Raw genomic sequence first — 16,847 nt, 5'->3', positions numbered from 1 at the left:
AGGCCTTCTTTCTCAGGTACCTCTGAGTACAGTCAGAGGCCTGCCTTCTCAGATACCTCTGGGTACAGTTACCAGGCTTTCCTTTTGAGGTATTCTTGGTACAGTCACCCAGCCTTCCTTCTGAGGTACCTGTGTGTAGAGTCACCAGGTCTTCCTTCCGATTCACCTCTGGGTACAGTCACCAGGCCTTCCTTCCAAGGTACCTCTGGGAACAGTCATCAGGCCTTCCTTCCGGGGTACCTCTGGGTTCCGTCACAAGGAGTTCCTTTGGAGGTACCTCTGGGTATACTCACCATGCCTTCCTTCCGAGGTATCTCTGGGTAGAGTCATCAGGACTTCCTTCCCAGGTATCTCTGGGTAGAGTCACCAGGCCTTCATCCGAGGTACCTGTGGGTAGTGTCACCAGGCCTTCCTACCGAGGTAACTCTGGGTACAGTCACCAGGCCTTGTACCCGAGGTACCTCTGGGTATAGTCACCAGGCCTTCCTTCCGAGGTACCTCTGGGTACATCAGTAGGCCTTCCTTCTGAGGTACCTCTGGGTAATGCCTCCAGGGATTCCTTCTCCTGTACCTCTGGATACAGTCACCAGGCCTTCCTTCTCAGATACCTCTGGGTATAGTCACCAGGATTTTATTCTCAGGTACCTTTGGGTACAGTCACCAGGCCTTCCTTCTTAGGTATCTCTGGGTATAGCTACCAGGCCTTCCTTCTCAGGTACGCCTGGGTACTGTCACCAGGCCTTCCTTCCGAGGTACCTCTGGGTACAGGCACCAGGCGTTGCTTCCGAAGTACCTGTGGTTACAGTCACCAGACCTTCCTTCTCAGGTTCCTCTGGCTGTAGTCACCAGGCCTTTTTTCCGAGTACCTCTGAGCACAGTCATCAGCCCTTTTTCCCGAAGTATCTCTGGGTACAGTCACCAGGCCCTCCTTCCGAGGTACCGCTGTGTTCAGTCACCAGTCCTTCCTTCCGAGGATCCTCTGGGTACAGTCACCAGGCCTTCTTTCCGAAGTACCTCTGGGAATAGTCATCAGGCTTTCCTTCTGAGGTACCTCTGGGTACAGTCAGCAGGCATTCCTTCTCAGATACCTCTGGGCACAGTCACCAGGGCTTCTTTCTTAGGTACCTCTGAGTACAGTCACCAGCCTTCCTTCTGAGGTACCTTTTGGTACACTTACCAGGTCTTCCTTTTGAGGTACCTCTGTGGACTGTCACCAGGCCTTCCTGCTGAGGCACCCTGGGTACACTCATCAGACACTCCTATTTAAGTACCTCTGGGTACAGTCACCAGGACTTCCTTCCACGGTACCTCTGGGTATATTCACCAGTCCTTCCTTTCGAGGTACCTCTGAGTACTGTCACCAGGCCTTCCTCCTGAGGTAACTCTGGGTACAGTCAGTAGGCCTTCCTTCTGAGGTACATCTGGGAAATGTCACCAGGCCTTCCTTCCGAGGTATCTCTGGGTACAGTTACCAGGCCTTCATTCTCAGGCACCTCTGGGTACAGTCACCAGGCCTTCCTTCTGAGGAAGCCCTTGGGTACAGTCACCGTGCCTTCCTTCTGAGTTACCTCTGCGTATAGTCACCAGGCCTTCCTTCTGAGGTAGCTCTGGGTACAGTCACCAGACCTTTCTTCCGAGGTACCTCTGGGTACCGTCACCGGGCCTTCCTACTGAGGTAAATTTTTGTACGGTCACCAGGCCTTCCTTCCGAGGTACCTCTGGGTACAGTCACCAGGCCTTCCTACTGAGGTACCACTGGGTACAGTCACAAGGCCTTCCTTCTCAGATACCTGTGGGTACAGTCACCAGGCTTTCTTTCCGACGTACCTTTGGGTACAGTCACTAGGCCTTTCTTCCAATATACCTCTGGATGTCCTTACTAGGCCTTCCTTCCAATTACCTCTGGGTACAGTCACCAGGCCTTCCTTCTGAGGTACCTCTGAGTACAGTGAGCAGGCCTGCCTTCTCAGATACCTCTGGGTACTGTCACCAGACCTTCCTTCTGAGGTATCTCTGGGTACAGACACCAGGGCTTCCTTCGGAGGTACCTCTGGGTAAGGTCATCAGGGCTTCCTTCCGAGGTATGTATGGGTAGAGTCACCAGGGCTTCCTTCTAAGGTACGTCTGGGTATAATCACCAGGCCTTCCTTCCGAGGTATCTCTGGGTACAGGCATCAGGCCTTCCCTCCGAAGTACGTCTGGGTACAGTCACCAGGCCTTCATACCGAGTTACCTCAGGGTACAGTCACCAGGCCTTCCTTCCGAGGTACCTCTGTGTTCAGTCACCCGTCCTTCCTTCCGAGAAACCTCTGGGTACAGTCACCAGGCCTTCTTTCCGAAGTACCTCTGGGAATAGTCACCGGGCCTTGGGTCTGAGGTACCTCTGGGTACAGTCAGCAGGCCTTCCTTCTCAGATACCTCTGGGCACAGTCACCAGGGCTTCCTTCTTAGGTACCTCTGAGTACAGTCACCAGCCTTTCTTCTGAGGTACCTTTTGGTACACTTACCAGGTCTTCCTTTTTTAGGTACCTCTGTGGACTGTCTCCAGGCCTTCCTGCTGAGGCACCTCTGGGTACACTCATTAGACACTCCTATTTAGGTACCTCTGGTACAGTCACCAGGCCTTCCTTCCAAGGTACCTTTGGGTATATTCACCAGAACTTCCTTCCGAGGTACCTCTGGGTACTGTCACCAGGCCTTCCTTCTGAGGTAACTCTGGGTACAGTCAATAGGCCTTCCTTCTGATGTACCTCTGGGTACAGTCACCAGGCCTTTTACCCGAGGAACCTCTGAGTACAGTCAGCAGGGCTGCCTTCTCAGATACCTCTGGGTACAGTCACAAAGCTTTCCTTTTGAGGTAATTCTGGGTACTGTCACCAGGCCTTCCTCTGAGTTACCTCTGCGTATAGTCACCAGGCCTTCCTTCTGAGGTACCTGTGGGTACAGTCACCAGGTCTTCCTTCCGAGGTACGTCTGGGTATAGTCAGTAGGCCTTCCTTCTGAGGTACCTCTGGGTAATGTCTCCAGGGATTCTATCTCCAGTACTTCTGGGTACAGTCAACAGGCCTTCATTCTCGGGTACCTCTGGGTAGAGTCACCAGGCCTTCATTCTCAGGTACCTCAGGGTACAGTCTCCAGGCCTTCTTTCCGAGGAACCTCTGGGTACAGTCACCAGACCTTCCTTCCGAGGTACCTCTGGGTATCATCACCAGGCCTTTCTTCTGAGGTAACTCTGGGTACAGTCAGCAGGCCTTCCTCCTCAAATACCTCTGGGCACAGTCACCAGGCCTTCCTTCTTAGGTACCTCTGGGCACAGTCACCAGGCCTTCCTTCTTATGTACGTCTGGGTACAGTCACCAGGCCTTCCTTCTCAGTTACCTTTGGGTACACTTACGAGGTCTTCCTTCTGAGGTACCTCAGTGGACTGTCACCAGGCCTTCCTTCCAAGGTACCTCTGGGTATAGTCACCAGTCCTTCCTTCCGAGGTAACTCTTGGTACAGTCATCAGACCTTTTTTCCGAGGTAACTGTGGGTAAAACCATCAGACCTTTCTTCCGAGATACCTCTGGGTAGAGTGACCAGGCCTTCCTTCCGAGGTACCTCTGAGTACAGTCAGTAGGCCTCCCTTCTGAGGTATATCTGGGTAATATCACCAGGCCTTCCTTCCGAGGTACCTCTGGGTACAGTCACCAGGCCTTCCTTCTGATGTACTTCTGGGTACAGTCACCAGGCCTTCCTTCCCAGGTACGCCTGGGTACTTTCACCAGGCCTGCCTTCTGAGGTATCTCTGGGTCCTATCACCAGGCCTTCCTTCTGAGGTACCTCTGGGTACAGGCACAAGGCATTCATTCTGAGGTACCTCTGGGTACAGTCACCAGGCCTTCCTTCCGAGATACCTCTGGGTACAGTCACCAGGCCTTCCTTCCAAGGTACCTCTGGGTATAGTCACCAGTCCTTCCTTCCGAGGTACCTCTGTTTACAGTCACCAGGCCTTCCTTCCGAGGTTCCTCTGGGTTCAGTCACAAGGAGTTCCTTTGCAGGTACCTCTGGGTATACTCACCATGCCTTCCTTCCGAGGTATCTCTGGGTAGAGTCATCAGGACTTCCTTCCAAGGTACCTCTGGGTATAGTCACCAGTCCTTCCTTCCGAGGTACCTCTGTTTACAGTCACCAGGCCTTCCTTCCGAGGTTCCTCTGGGTTCAGTCACAAGGAGTTCCTTTGCAGGTACCTCTGGGTATACTCACCATGCCTTCCTTCCGAGGTATCTCTGGGTAGAGTCATCAGGACTTCCTTCCCAGGTATCTCTGGGTAGAGTCACCAGGCCTTCATCCGAGGTACCTGTGGGTAGTGTCACCAGGCCTTCCTACCGAGGTAACTCTGGGTACAGTCACCAGGCCTTGTACCCGAGGTACCTCTGGGTATAGTCACCAGGCCTTCCTTCCGAGGTACCTCTCGGTACAGTCAGTAGGCCTTCCTTCTGAGGTACCTCTGGGTAATGCCTCCAGGGATTCCTTCTCCTGTACCTCTGGATACAGTCACCAGGCCTTCATTCTCAGATACCTCTGGGTACAGTCACCAGGCTTTCATTCTCAGGTACCTTTGGGTACAGTCACCAGGCCTTCCTTCTGAGGTACCTCTGAGTACAGTCAGCAGGCCTGCCTTCTCAGATAACTCTGGGTACAGTCACCAGGCTTTCCTTCTGACGTAGTTCTGGGTACAGTCACCAGGCCTTCCTTCTGACGTACTCTGGGTACAGTCACCCGGACTTCGGTCTGAGGTACCTGTGTGTAGAGTCACCAGGCCTTCCTTCTGAGGCACCTCTGGGTACAGTCACCAGGCCTTCCTTCTGATGTACTCTGGGTACAGTCACCCGGACTTCCTTCTGAGGTACCTGTGTGTAGAGTCACCAGCCCTTCCTTCCGAGGCACCTCTGGGTACAGTCACCAGGCCTTCCTTCTAAGGTACTCTGGGTACAGTCAGTAGGCCTTCCTTTCGAGGTACCTCTGGGTATAGTTACCAGGCCTTCCTTCTCAGGTACCTCTGGGTACAGTCACCAGGTCTGCCTTCCCATGTACCTCTGGATACTGTCACCAGGCCTTCATTCCGAGGTACCTCTGGGTACAGTCACCAGGCCTTCCTTCTGAGGTACTCTGGGTACAGTCAGTAGGCCTTCCTTCCGAGTTATGTCTGGGTACAGTCACCAGGCCTTTATTCTGAGGTACCTCTGGGTACAGTCACCAGTCCTTCCTTCTGAGGTCCCTCTGTGTACAGTCACCAGGCATTCCTTCTGAGTTACCTCTGGGTACAGTCACCAGGCCTTTCTTCCGAGTACCTCTGAGCACAGTCATAAGGACTTTCTCCCGAACTACCTCTGGGTACAGTTACCAGGCCTTCCTTCCGAGGTACCTCTGTGTTCAGTCACCAGTCCTTCCTTCTGAGGAACCTCTGGGTAGAGTCACCAAGCCTTCCTTTCTAGGTCTCTCTGGGTATAGTCACCAGGCCTTCCTTCTGATGTAGCTCTGGGTACAGTCAGCATTCCTTCCTTCTTAAAATCCTCTGGGCACAGTCACCAGGCCTTCCTTCTTAGGTTTCTCTGGGTACAGTCACCAGGCCGTCCTTCTCAGGTACCTTTATGTATACTTACCAGGTCTTCCTTTTGTTGTATCTCTGTGGAGTGTCACCAGGCCTTCCTTCTGAAGCACCTCTGGGTACACTCATGAGGAATTCCTAATTAGGTACCTCTGCGTACAGTCACCAGGCCTTCCTTCCAAGGTACCTCTGGGTATAGTCACCAGTCCTTCCTTCGGAGGTACCTCTGGGTACTGTCACCAGGCCTTCCTCCCGAGGTAACTCTGGGTACAGTCAGTAGGTCTTCCTTCTGAGGTATTTCTGGGTAATGTCACCAGGCCTTCCTTCCGAGGTACCTCTGGGTACAGTTACCAGGCCTTCATTCTCAGGCACATCTGGGTACTGTCTCTAGGTCTTCCTTCCAAGGTACCCCTGGGTACAGACACCGGACGTTTTTTCCGAGGTAACTCTGGGTACAGTCACCAGGCCTTCCTTCCGAGGTACCTCTGGATACTGTCACCAGGCCTTCCTGCAGAGGTAACTCTGGGTACAGTCACCAGGCCTTCATCCGAGTTTCCTCTGGGTACAGTCACCAGGACTTCCATCCGAGCTAACTCTGGGTACAGACACCAGGTATTCCTTCTGAGGTACCTCTGGGTACAGTCAGCAGGCCTTCCTTCTGAGGTACCTGTGGGTACAGTCACAAGGACTTCCTTCCGAGGTACCCCTGGGTATAGTCACCAGGCCTTCTTTCTCAGGCACCTCTGAGTACAGTCAGAGGCCTGCCTTCTCAGATACCTCTGGGTACAGTTACCAGGCTTTCCTTTTGAGGTATTCTTGGTACAGTCACCCAGCCTTCCTTCTGAGGTACCTGTGTGTAGAGTCACCAGGTCTTCCTTCCGATTCACCTCTGGGTACAGTCACCAGGCCTTCCTTCCAGGTACCTCTGGGAACAGTCATCAGGCCTTCCTTCCGAGGTACCTCTGGGTTCCGTCACAAGGAGTTCCTTTGGAGGTACCTCTGGGTATACTCACCATGCCTTCCTTCCGAGGTATCTCTGGGTAGAGTCATCAGGACTTCCTCCCAGGTATCTCTGGGTAGAGTCACCAGGCCTTCATCCGAGGTACCTGTGGGTAGTGTCACCAGGCCTTCCTACCGAGGTAACTCTGGGTACAGTCACCAGGCCTTGTACCCGAGGTACCTCTGGGTATAGTCACCAGGCCTTCCTTCCGAGGTACCTCTGGGTACATCAGTAGGCCTTCCTTCTGAGGTACCTCTGGGTAATGCCTCCAGGGATTCCTTCTCCTGTACCTCTGGATACAGTCACCAGGCCTTCCTTCTCAGATACCTCTGGGTATAGTCACCAGGATTTTATTCTCAGGTACCTTTGGGTACAGTCACCAGGCCTTCCTTCTTAGGTATCTCTGGGTATAGCTACCAGGCCTTCCTTCTCAGGTACGCCTGGGTACTGTCACCAGGCCTTCCTTCCGAGGTACCTCTGGGTACAGGCACCAGGCGTTGCTTCCGAAGTACCTGTGGTTACAGTCACCAGACCTTCCTTCTCAGGTTCCTCTGGCTGTAGTCACCAGGCCTTTTTTCCGAGTACCTCTGAGCACAGTCATCAGCCCTTTTTCCCGAAGTATCTCTGGGTACAGTCACCAGGCCCTCCTTCCGAGGTACCGCTGTGTTCAGTCACCAGTCCTTCCTTCCGAGGATCCTCTGGGTACAGTCACCAGGCCTTCTTTCCGAAGTACCTCTGGGAATAGTCATCAGGCTTTCCTTCTGAGGTACCTCTGGGTACAGTCAGCAGGCCTTCCTTCTCAGATACCTCTGGGCACAGTCACCAGAGCTTCTTTCTTAGGTACCTCTGAGTACAGTCACCAGCCTTCCTTCTGAGGTACCTTTTGGTACACTTACCAGATCTTCCTTTTGAGGTACCTCTGTGGACTGTCACCAGGCCTTCCTGCTGAGGCACCCTGGGTACACTCATCAGACACTCCTATTTAAGTACCTCTGGGTACAGTCACCAGGACTTCCTTCCACGGTACCTCTGGGTATATTCACCAGTCCTTCCTTCCGAGGTACCTCTGAGTACTATCACCAGGCCTTCCTCCTGAGGTAACTCTGGATACAGTCAGTAGGCCTTCCTTCTGAGGTACATCTGGGAAATGTCACCAGGCCTTCCTTCCGAGGTATCTCTGGGTACAGTTACCAGGCCTTCATTCTCAGGCACCTCTGGGTACAGTCACCAGGCCTTCCTTCTGAGGAAGCCCTTGGGTACAGTCACCGTGCCTTCCTTCTGAGTTACCTCTGCGTATAGTCACCAGGCCTTCCTTCTGAGGTAGCTCTGGGTACAGTCACCAGACCTTTCTTCCGAGGTACCTCTGGGTACCGTCACCGGGCCTTCCTACTGAGGTAAATTTTTGTACGGTCACCAGGCCTTCCTTCCGAGGTACCTCTGGGTACAGTCACCAGGCCTTCCTACTGAGGTACCACTGGGTACAGTCACAAGGCCTTCCTTCTCAGATACCTGTGGGTACAGTCACCAGGCTTTCTTTCCGACGTACCTTTGGGTACAGTCACTAGGCCTTTCTTCCAATATACCTCTGGATGTCCTTACTAGGCCTTCCTTCCAATTACCTCTGGGTACAGTCACCAGGCCTTCCTTCTGAGGTACCTCTGAGTACAGTCAGCAGGCCTGCCTTCTCAGATACCTCTGGGTACTGTCACCAGACCTTCCTTCTGAGGTATCTCTGGGTACAGACACCAGGGCTTCCTTCGGAGGTACCTCTGGGTAAGGTCATCAGGGCTTCCTTCCGAGGTATGTATGGGTAGAGTCACCAGGGCTTCCTTCTAAGGTACGTCTGGGTATAATCACCAGGCCTTCCTTCCGAGGTATCTCTGGGTACAGGCATCAGGCCTTCCCTCCGAAGTACGTCTGGGTACAGTCATCAGGCCTTCATACCGAGTTACCTCAGGGTACAGTCACCAGGCCTTCCTTCCGAGGTACCTCTGTGTTCAGTCACCCGTCCTTCCTTCCGAGAAACCTCTGGGTACAGTCACCAGGCCTTCTTTCCGAAGTACCTCTGGGAATAGTCACCGGGCCTTGGGTCTGAGGTACCTCTGGGTACAGTCAGCAGGCCTTCCTTCTCAGATACCTCTGGGCACAGTCACCAGGGCTTCCTTCTTAGGTACCTCTGAGTACAGTCACCAGCCTTTCTTCTGAGGTACCTTTTGGTACACTTACCAGGTCTTCCTTTTTTAGGTACCTCTGTGGACTGTCTCCAGGCCTTCCTGCTGAGGCACCTCTGGGTACACTCATTAGACACTCCTATTTAGGTACCTCTGGTACAGTCACCAGGCCTTCCTTCCAAGGTACCTTTGGGTATATTCACCAGAACTTCCTTCCGAGGTACCTCTGGGTACTGTCACCAGGCCTTCCTTCTGAGGTAACTCTGGGTACAGTCAATAGGCCTTCCTTCTGATGTACCTCTGGGTACAGTCACCAGGCCTTTTACCCGAGGAACCTCTGAGTACAGTCAGCAGGGCTGCCTTCTCAGATACCTCTGGGTACAGTCACAAAGCTTTCCTTTTGAGGTAATTCTGGGTACTGTCACCAGGCCTTCCTCTGAGTTACCTCTGCGTATAGTCACCAGGCCTTCCTTCTGAGGTACCTGTGGGTACAGTCACCAGGTCTTCCTTCCGAGGTACGTCTGGGTATAGTCAGTAGGCCTTCCTTCTGAGGTACCTCTGGGTAATGTCTCCAGGGATTCTATCTCCAGTACTTCTGGGTACAGTCAACAGGCCTTCATTCTCGGGTACCTCTGGGTAGAGTCACCAGGCCTTCATTCTCAGGTACCTCAGGGTACAGTCTCCAGGCCTTCTTTCCGAGGAACCTCTGGGTACAGTCACCAGACCTTCCTTCCGAGGTACCTCTGGGTATCATCACCAGGCCTTTCTTCTGAGGTAACTCTGGGTACAGTCAGCAGGCCTTCCTCCTCAAATACCTCTGGGCACAGTCACCAGGCCTTCCTTCTTAGGTACCTCTGGGCACAGTCACCAGGCCTTCCTTCTTATGTACGTCTGGGTACAGTCACCAGGCCTTCCTTCTCAGTTACCTTTGGGTACACTTACGAGGTCTTCCTTCTGAGGTACCTCAGTGGACTGTCACCAGGCCTTCCTTCCAAGGTACCTCTGGGTATAGTCACCAGTCCTTCCTTCCGAGGTAACTCTGGGTACAGTCATCAGAGCTTTTTTCCGAGGTAACTGTGGGTAAAACCATCAGACCTTTCTTCCGAGATACCTCTGGGTAGAGTGACCAGGCCTTCCTTCCGAGGTACCTCTGAGTACAGTCAGTAGGCCTCCCTTCTGAGGTATATCTGGGTAATATCACCAGGCCTTCCTTCCGAGGTACCTCTGGGTACAGTCACCAGGCCTTCCTTCTGATGTACTTCTGGGTACAGTCACCAGGCCTTCCTTCCCAGGTACGCCTGGGTACTTTCACCAGGCCTGCCTTCTGAGGTATCTCTGGGTCCTATCACCAGGCCTTCCTTCTGAGGTACCTCTGGGTACAGGCACAAGGCATTCATTCTGAGGTACCTCTGGGTACAGTCACCAGGCCTTCCTTCCGAGATACCTCTGGGTACAGTCACCAGGCCTTCCTTCCAAGGTACCTCTGGGTATAGTCACCAGTTCTTCCTTCCGAGGTACCTCTGTTTACAGTCACCAGGCCTTCCTTCCGAGGTTCCTCTGGGTTCAGTCACAAGGAGTTCCTTTGCAGGTACCTCTGGGTATACTCACCATGCCTTCCTTCCGAGGTATCTCTGGGTAGAGTCATCAGGACTTCCTTCCAAGGTACCTCTGGGTATAGTCACCAGTCCTTCCTTCCGAGGTACCTCTGTTTACAGTCACCAGGCCTTCCTTCCGAGGTTCCTCTGGGTTCAGTCACACGGAGTTCCTTTGCAGGTACCTCTGGGTATACTCACCATGCCTTCCTTCCGAGGTATCTCTGGGTAGAGTCATCAGGACTTCCTTCCCAGGTATCTCTGGGTAGAGTCACCAGGCCTTCATCCGAGGTACCTGTGGGTAGTGTCACCAGGCCTTCCTACCGAGGTAACTCTGGGTACAGTCACCAGGCCTTGTACCCGAGGTACCTCTGGGTATAGTCACCAGGCCTTCCTTCCGAGGTACCTCTCGGTACAGTCAGTAGGCCTTCCTTCTGAGGTACCTCTGGGTAATGCCTCCAGGGATTCCTTCTCCTGTACCTCTGGATACAGTCACCAGGCCTTCATTCTCAGATACCTCTGGGTACAGTCACCAGGCTTTCATTCTCAGGTACCTTTGGGTACAGTCACCAGGCCTTCCTTCTGAGGTACCTCTGAGTACAGTCAGCAGGCCTGCCTTCTCAGATAACTCTGGGTACAGTCACCAGGCTTTCCTTCTGACGTAGTTCTGGGTACAGTCACCAGGCCTTCCTTCTGACGTACTCTGGGTACAGTCACCCGGACTTCGGTCTGAGGTACCTGTGTGTAGAGTCACCAGGCCTTCCTTCTGAGGCACCTCTGGGTACAGTCACCAGGCCTTCCTTCTGATGTACTCTGGGTACAGTCACCCGGACTTCCTTCTGAGGTACCTGTGTGTAGAGTCACCAGCCCTTCCTTCCGAGGCACCTCTGGGTACAGTCACCAGGCCTTCCTTCTAAGGTACTCTGGGTACAGTCAGTAGGCCTTCCTTTCGAGGTACCTCTGGGTATAGTTACCAGGCCTTCCTTCTCAGGTACCTCTGGGTACAGTCACCAGGTCTGCCTTCCCATGTACCTCTGGATACTGTCACCAGGCCTTCATTCCGAGGTACCTCTGGGTACAGTCACCAGGCCTTCCTTCTGAGGTACTCTGGGTACAGTCAGTAGGCCTTCCTTCCGAGTTATGTCTGGATACAGTCACCAGGCCTTTATTCTGAGGTACCTCTGGGTACAGTCACCAGTCCTTCCTTCTGAGGTCCCTCTGTGTACAGTCACCAGGCATTCCTTCTGAGTTACCTCTGGGTACAGTCACCAGGCCTTTCTTCCGAGTACCTCTGAGCACAGTCATAAGGACTTTCTCCCGAACTACCTCTGGGTACAGTTACCAGGCCTTCCTTCCGAGGTACCTCTGTGTTCAGTCACCAGTCCTTCCTTCTGAGGAACCTCTGGGTAGAGTCACCAAGCCTTCCTTTCTAGGTCTCTCTGGGTATAGTCACCAGGCCTTCCTTCTGATGTAGCTCTGGGTACAGTCAGCATTCCTTCCTTCTTAAAATCCTCTGGGCACAGTCACCAGGCCTTCCTTCTTAGGTTTCTCTGGGTACAGTCACCAGGCCGTCCTTCTCAGGTACCTTTATGTATACTTACCAGGTCTTCCTTTTGTTGTATCTCTGTGGAGTGTCACCAGGCCTTCCTTCTGAAGCACCTCTGGGTACACTCATGAGGAATTCCTAATTAGGTACCTCTGCGTACAGTCACCAGGCCTTCCTTCCAAGGTACCTCTGGGTATAGTCACCAGTCCTTCCTTCGGAGGTACCTCTGGGTACTGTCACCAGGCCTTCCTCCCGAGGTAACTCTGGGTACAGTCAGTAGGTCTTCCTTCTGAGGTATTTCTGGGTAATGTCACCAGGCCTTCCTTCCGAGGTACCTCTGGGTACAGTTACCAGGCCTTCATTCTCAGGCACATCTGGGTACTGTCTCTAGGTCTTCCTTCCAAGGTACCCCTGGGTACAGACACCGGACGTTTTTTCCGAGGTAACTCTGGGTACAGTCACCAGGCCTTCCTTCCGAGGTACCTCTGGATACTGTCACCAGGCCTTCCTGCAGAGGTAACTCTGGGTACAGTCACCAGGTCTTCATCCGAGTTTCCTCTGGGTACAGTCACCAGGACTTCCATCCGAGCTAACTCTGGGTACAGACACCAGGTATTCCTTCTGAGGTACCTCTGGGTACAGTCAGCAGGCCTTCCTTCTGAGGTACCTGTGGGTACAGTCACAAGGACTTCCTTCCGAGGTACCCCTGGGTATAGTCACCAGGCCTTCTTTCTCAGGCACCTCTGAGTACAGTCAGAGGCCTGCCTTCTCAGATACCTCTGGGTACAGTTACCAGGCTTTCCTTTTGAGGTATTCTTGGTACAGTCACCCAGCCTTCCTTCTGAGGTACCTGTGTGTAGAGTCACCAGGTCTTCCTTCCGATTCACCTCTGGGTACAGTCACCAGGCCTTCCTTCCAGGTACCTCTGGGAACAGTCATCAGGCCTTCCTTCCGAGGTACCTCTGGGTTCCGTCACAAGGAGTTCCTTTGGAGGTACCTCTGGGTATACTCACCATGCCTTCCTTCCGAGGTATCTCTGGGTAGAGTCATCAGGACTTCCTCCCAGGTATCTCTGGGTAGAGTCACCAGGCCTTCATCCGAGGTACCTGTGGGTAGTGTCACCAGGCCTTCCTACCGAGGTAACTCTGGGTACAGTCACCAGGCCTTGTACCCGAGGTACCTCTGGGTATAGTCACCAGGCCTTCCTTCCGAGGTACCTCTGGGTACATCAGTAGGCCTTCCTTCTGAGGTACCTCTGGGTAATGCCTCCAGGGATTCCTTCTCCTGTACCTCTGGATACAGTCACCAGGCCTTCCTTCTCAGATACCTCTGGGTATAGTCACCAGGATTTTATTCTCAGGTACCTTTGGGTACAGTCACCAGGCCTTCCTTCTTAGGTATCTCTGGGTATAGCTACCAGGCCTTCCTTCTCAGGTACGCCTGGGTACTGTCACCAGGCCTTCCTTCCGAGGTACCTCTGGGTACAGGCACCAGGCGTTGCTTCCGAAGTACCTGTGGTTACAGTCACCAGACCTTCCTTCTCAGGTTCCTCTGGCTGTAGTCACCAGGCCTTTTTTCCGAGTACCTCTGAGCACAGTCATCAGCCCTTTTTCCCGAAGTATCTCTGGGTACAGTCACCAGGCCCTCCTTCCGAGGTACCGCTGTGTTCAGTCACCAGTCCTTCCTTCCGAGGATCCTCTGGGTACAGTCACCAGGCCTTCTTTCCGAAGTACCTCTGGGAATAGTCATCAGGCTTTCCTTCTGAGGTACCTCTGGGTACAGTCAGCAGGCCTTCCTTCTCAGATACCTCTGGGCACAGTCACCAGAGCTTCTTTCTTAGGTACCTCTGAGTACAGTCACCAGCCTTCCTTCTGAGGTACCTTTTGGTACACTTACCAGATCTTCCTTTTGAGGTACCTCTGTGGACTGTCACCAGGCCTTCCTGCTGAGGCACCCTGGGTACACTCATCAGACACTCCTATTTAAGTACCTCTGGGTACAGTCACCAGGACTTCCTTCCACGGTACCTCTGGGTATATTCACCAGTCCTTCCTTCCGAGGTACCTCTGAGTACTATCACCAGGCCTTCCTCCTGAGGTAACTCTGGATACAGTCAGTAGGCCTTCCTTCTGAGGTACATCTGGGAAATGTCACCAGGCCTTCCTTCCAAGGTATCTCTGGGTACAGTTACCAGGCCTTCATTCTCAGGCACCTCTGGGTACAGTCACCAGGCCTTCCTTCTGAGGAAGCCCTTGGGTACAGTCACCGTGCCTTCCTTCTGAGTTACCTCTGCGTATAGTCACCAGGCCTTCCTTCTGAGGTAGCTCTGGGTACAGTCACCAGACCTTTCTTCCGAGGTACCTCTGGGTACCGTCACCGGGCCTTCCTACTGAGGTAAATTTTTGTACGGTCACCAGGCCTTCCTTCCGAGGTACCTCTGGGTACAGTCACCAGGCCTTCCTACTGAGGTACCACTGGGTACAGTCACAAGGCCTTCCTTCTCAGATACCTGTGGGTACAGTCACCAGGCTTTCTTTCCGACGTACCTTTGGGTACAGTCACTAGGCCTTTCTTCCAATATACCTCTGGATGTCCTTACTAGGCCTTCCTTCCAATTACCTCTGGGTACAGTCACCAGGCCTTCCTTCTGAGGTACCTCTGAGTACAGTGAGCAGGCCTGCCTTCTCAGATACCTCTGGGTACTGTCACCAGACCTTCCTTCTGAGGTATCTCTGGGTACAGACACCAGGGCTTCCTTCGGAGGTACCTCTGGGTAAGGTCATCAGGGCTTCCTTCCGAGGTATGTATGGGTAGAGTCACCAGGGCTTCCTTCTAAGGTACGTCTGGGTATAATCACCAGGCCTTCCTTCCGAGGTATCTCTGGGTACAGGCATCAGGCCTTCCCTCCGAAGTACGTCTGGGTACAGTCATCAGGCCTTCATACCGAGTTACCTCAGGGTACAGTCACCAGGCCTTCCTTCCGAGGTACCTCTGTGTTCAGTCACCCGTCCTTCCTTCCGAGAAACCTCTGGGTACAGTCACCAGGCCTTCTTTCCGAAGTACCTCTGGGAATAGTCACCGGGCCTTGGGTCTGAGGTACCTCTGGGTACAGTCAGCAGGCCTTCCTTCTCAGATACCTCTGGGCACAGTCACCAGGGCTTCCTTCTTAGGTACCTCTGAGTACAGTCACCAGCCTTTCTTCTGAGGTACCTTTTGGTACACTTACCAGGTCTTCCTTTTTTAGGTACCTCTGTGGACTGTCTCCAGGCCTTCCTGCTGAGGCACCTCTGGGTACACTCATTAGACACTCCTATTTAGGTACCTCTGGTACAGTCACCAGGCCTTCCTTCCAAGGTACCTTTGGGTATATTCACCAGAACTTCCTTCCGAGGTACCTCTGGGTACTGTCACCAGGCCTTCCTTCTGAGGTAACTCTGGGTACAGTCAATAGGCCTTCCTTCTGATGTACCTCTGGGTACAGTCACCAGGCCTTTTACCCGAGGAACCTCTGAGTACAGTCAGCAGGGCTGCCTTCTCAGATACCTCTGGGTACAGTCACAAAGCTTTCCTTTTGAGGTAATTCTGGGTACTGTCACCAGGCCTTCCTCTGAGTTACCTCTGCGTATAGTCACCAGGCCTTCCTTCTGAGGTACCTGTGGGTACAGTCACCAGGTCTTCCTTCCGAGGTACGTCTGGGTATAGTCAGTAGGCCTTCCTTCTGAGGTACCTCTGGGTAATGTCTCCAGGGATTCTATCTCCAGTACTTCTGGGTACAGTCAACAGGCCTTCATTCTCGGGTACCTCTGGGTAGAGTCACCAGGCCTTCATTCTCAGGTACCTCAGGGTACAGTCTCCAGGCCTTCTTTCCGAGGAACCTCTGGGTACAGTCACCAGACCTTCCTTCCGAGGTACCTCTGGGTATCATCACCAGGCCTTTCTTCTGAGGTAACTCTGGGTACAGTCAGCAGGCCTTCCTCCTCAAATACCTCTGGGCACAGTCACCAGGCCTTCCTTCTTAGGTACCTCTGGGCACAGTCACCAGGCCTTCCTTCTTATGTACGTCTGGGTACAGTCACCAGGCCTTCCTTCTCAGTTACCTTTGGGTACACTTACGAGGTCTTCCTTCTGAGGTACCTCAGTGGACTGTCACCAGGCCTTCCTTCCAAGGTACCTCTGGGTATAGTCACCAGTCCTTCCTTCCGAGGTAACTCTGGGTACAGTCATCAGAGCTTTTTTCCGAGGTAACTGTGGGTAAAACCATCAGACCTTTCTTCCGAGATACCTCTGGGTAGAGTGACCAGGCCTTCCTTCCGAGGTACCTCTGAGTACAGTCAGTAGGCCTCCCTTCTGAGGTATATCTGGGTAATATCACCAGGCCTTCCTTCCAAGGTACCTCTGGGTACAGTCACCAGGCCTTCCTTCTGATGTACTTCTGGGTACAGTCACCAGGCCTTCCTTCCCAGGTACGCCTGGGTACTTTCACCAGGCCTGCCTTCTGAGGTATCTCTGGGTCCTATCACCAGGCCTTCCTTCTGAGGTACCTCTGGGTACAGGCACAAGGCATTCATTCTGAGGTACCTCTGGGTACAGTCACCAGGCCTTCCTTCGGAGATACCTCTGGGTACAGTCACCAGGCCTTCCTTCCAAGGTACCTCTGGGTATAGTCACCAGTTCTTCCTTCCGAGGTACCTCTGTTTACAGTCACCAGGCCTTCCTTCCGAGGTTCCTCTGGGTTCAGTCACAAGGAGTTCCTTTGCAGGTACCTCTGGGTATACTCACCATGCCTTCCTTCCGAGGTATCTCTGGGTAGAGTCATCAGGACTTCCTTCCAAGGTACCTCTGGGTATAGTCACCAGTCCTTCCTTCCGAGGTACCTCTGTTTACAGTCACCAGGCCTTCCTTCCGAGGTTCCTCTGGGTTCAGTCACACGGAGTTCCTTTGCAGGTAC

Source organism: Elephas maximus, chromosome Y, assembly GCF_024166365.1.
Source record: "Elephas maximus indicus isolate mEleMax1 chromosome Y, mEleMax1 primary haplotype, whole genome shotgun sequence".
Lineage (NCBI taxonomy): Eukaryota > Metazoa > Chordata > Mammalia > Proboscidea > Elephantidae > Elephas > Elephas maximus.
This window is presented reverse-complemented; position numbering follows the sequence as displayed.